The sequence below is a fragment of the Pinus tabuliformis genome, chromosome 4_2 (genome assembly GCF_031772625.1).
Source record: "Pinus tabuliformis cultivar Carrire ecotype Pingquan chromosome 4_2, CPIR1, whole genome shotgun sequence".
In the NCBI taxonomy this organism is placed as follows: domain Eukaryota; kingdom Viridiplantae; phylum Streptophyta; class Pinopsida; order Pinales; family Pinaceae; genus Pinus; species Pinus tabuliformis.
In genome coordinates, this window is record NC_142304.1 from 460,303,300 (window position 1) to 460,306,537 (window position 3,238).

General features: G+C 39.9%; 1 pseudogene; it reads right to left on the reverse strand.

Moving 5' to 3' along the window:
* Window positions 1-670: 670 nt before the first annotated feature.
* LOC149169948 (pentatricopeptide repeat-containing protein At3g12770 pseudogene) lies at window positions 671-2,893 on the reverse strand (annotated as a pseudogene).
* Window positions 2,894-3,238: the final 345 nt, after the last annotated feature.

Consider the following 3,238-nt stretch of genomic DNA (forward strand, 5'->3'; position numbering starts at 1 on the left):
AAAATATTTATAGAATTCGAGATCATGACCAAACGAAAGAAAGATGGGTAAGAGAAGGCATATTTATCATAGTGATCTCCATCAGATACCACCTTCTCCCCCTCCCAACCCCAACAATTACTACCTGGGTGTGGTCGCTTGTTGGCTGATGAATGTTGTAGGTAAACCCTACCTGCAATGGTGGGGGCAGCTTTTATTCTTTCGTATAGACATTCCCCATTTAATATTGCTTGAATTTGCCTCATCCAATTGTCGAGAATAAGTTGTTCCGCCTATATAATTGGGCCCAATCGAGAAGGAGCGTGTTTTGAACTAACCATTCTACTTGCCTAGCTCCTGGCCACTGTCATTTATCTTTTAATTGAACTTTTGATGATCTCCTATGTATTTTTTGAGAAGCATGCTAATCGCATATATTTTGTGCTTGTACTTTCTATCTCTTCTACAAGAATTGGACTTTTGTGTCACAATCGTGGTGACAAATGAAAAGCTCTGTGCTTTGTAATTTTGGTGTACAAATTCATCCAATGCTTTGATTCAGCCTGCGTCTGAACAAATGGCCATATAAATCAGTAATTTCGCTTTGAAATAATTACACCTTGGATACCGAAGAAGATACAGCTACACAAACAAAATTTATTTCTAGGACTTGACCACCTGTGCAAGGATGTCACCAGTAATCTCCACATGAACACACACCATCCTTAAAATGATGAAAGCGGTTTGTGTCTCTCACAAATATTTCTCGGGAGACTATTTTAGATACGTATTTGGTGGCACTGTGACAGTTCCTGCACATACGAAGATTCTTGATGACGCGTATAGGTGTCCCTGGGCATGTCTTCATAACACCAAATGCAATTGCCAGCTTCTCACTGTGAGCAGAAAGGATATTTTCCTTCTCTTCTTCATCCACATCATGCAAAACAAATCTTGTATCAGAGAAATACCCCAATTCCCTTGACTGTTCAGCCAAGCTTTCCAACATCGCATATATATACTGTGACTGTGGGTGTGATCTGTCTCCTACAAAAAATCGATGAACCTTATTCTTGACTCGAATCCAGCTGCATCCTGGCCTCTGTTTTAATCCTCTAGCTTTCATGATTGTTCTCACCTTGGCGACATGATCCCACTTGCCAGCAGCAGCATAGACATTTGACAGTAGAATATAGTTTCCATCATTGTCAAACTCCAATTCAAGAAGCTGTTCTCCAACACGTTGTCCTAGATTTATATTGCCATGAGTTGTGCATGCAGCCAATAAGGCACCCCACACAGAGGCATTGGGTTTTATTGGCATTGCTTGGATAAAGCTCTCTGCCTCATCCAAGAGCCCAGCGCGACCAAGAAGATCAACCACGCAAGCATAGTGTTCCAGTCTTGGCGTAATCTGATAATCTCGACTCATGCACTCAAAATATTGCTGCCCTTCAGTAACCAAACCTGTATGGCTGCACGCAGATAGAACAGCAACAAAGGTAATATGGTTCGGTATTAAACGTGTCCGTTGCATTTCCTTAAAACATGCGAGAGCATCCTCTCCATACCCATTCATTCCGTACCCTGAAATCATTGCGGTCCACGAGACCTCGTTTGTCAGAGACATTTCCTCAAACACATGACGTGCAAGCTCTACACATCCGCACTTAGAATACATGTCTATGAGAGCATTTCCCACAGCAACATGGCATTCAAAACCATTTCTAATAATGTATCCATGGATTTCCCTACCCTGTTGTAGAAGTGATAAACAAGCAAATGCTGGAAGAACACTCAAAATGGTTACACAATTCGGTTTGACATTGTCCTGTACCATTTGACAAAAGAATTGTATTGCTTCATTAGCATGCCCGGTTTGTGCATACCCTGCTAACATAGCATTCCATAAGAAAATACTTTTCTGGAGTACTCTATCAAATATTTGTTGAGCAATGTCTATTTTCCCACACTGGCAATACATTGCTACAAGCGAACTCCCCACAAGTGCATTAGACTGATCGAATCCATTTTTTACAATGTAGTTGTGGATCTCCTTGCCAGTTTCCAGTGCTTCTAAATGGCCACATGCAGGCAGAACACTTACGATGGTCACAGGGTTGGGTTTCAGGTGAGGCTGCTGCATTTGCATTTCTCGGAAGCTATTCAGAGCCTCATTAGAATGCAGATTCTGAGCATATCCCGCAATCATTGCAGTCCATGACACCACACTTCTTTCGCTCATTTTGTCAAACACTTGGCGTGCAAGGTCTACTCTGCTGAACTGAGAATACATGGCTACAAGGGCATTTCCCACAAATACATTTGACTCAAATCCATTTTTTAGTACATGATTATGGATTTGATCCCCATGTTTAGAACTGGATAACCCAGCACATGCCATTGGCAAGCATGAAAATGTAAAATTATCAGGCTTTATGCCTACCTCATGTTGCATTCTGCAATACAGAATAAGGGCTTCCTCAAAAAACCCATTCTTAACATATCCTCTAATCATTGCATTCCACAAGGATGATGACGAGGAGGATGGAAGCTGTTTCTGTACCATGTCGAAAACGATGCGTGCATCACCAACGCTCCCACAGGCTGCATACATGCTCACAAGTTTGGTGTCTAACAGGTCCATGTGGATTCCTTTGGTGATAATCTGAGCATGAATTTGCCTACCCTGGCCTTCGTCTACCATATTCAAACAGGATTGCAGGAGCCCAGCGTAATTGGCAATGACAGAGCGCTGGGAGCTCAATCCATTTCCACTTGATGCTACTGTGGGTAGTCGTTTAACGGCAATGGCAGTAGTTCTTGTTAATACGGTGGATTTGTGACGGCAATCTTCAGGGACGCTAGATAGCAGTTGTGTTGGAGGAAATGACAAAGGTACTGCTGCAGCCATAACGCTACTGTAAGCGGGTTCAGAATTTCTGCACAATTGGATTCAAACCAGTCGTCGAACAGGTGTTTATAGAATTACAGTCACAAATCATAAATGTGGTTGATAAACGTCCCATAAAGCGCATATATCAATTAAGAATTTAATGTTATTAATATTATTATCAATAATATTATTAATATAAATATAAGAAGCATATTAATAATAATTAATATTATATTATTATTATTATTATATTAAATGATAATAAAATAAATAAATAAATTTAATACCATAATTATTTAATAAATTAATTATAAAATAAATATTTAACAAAAATCAAACAACAATTTAAATGTTGTTGATAGG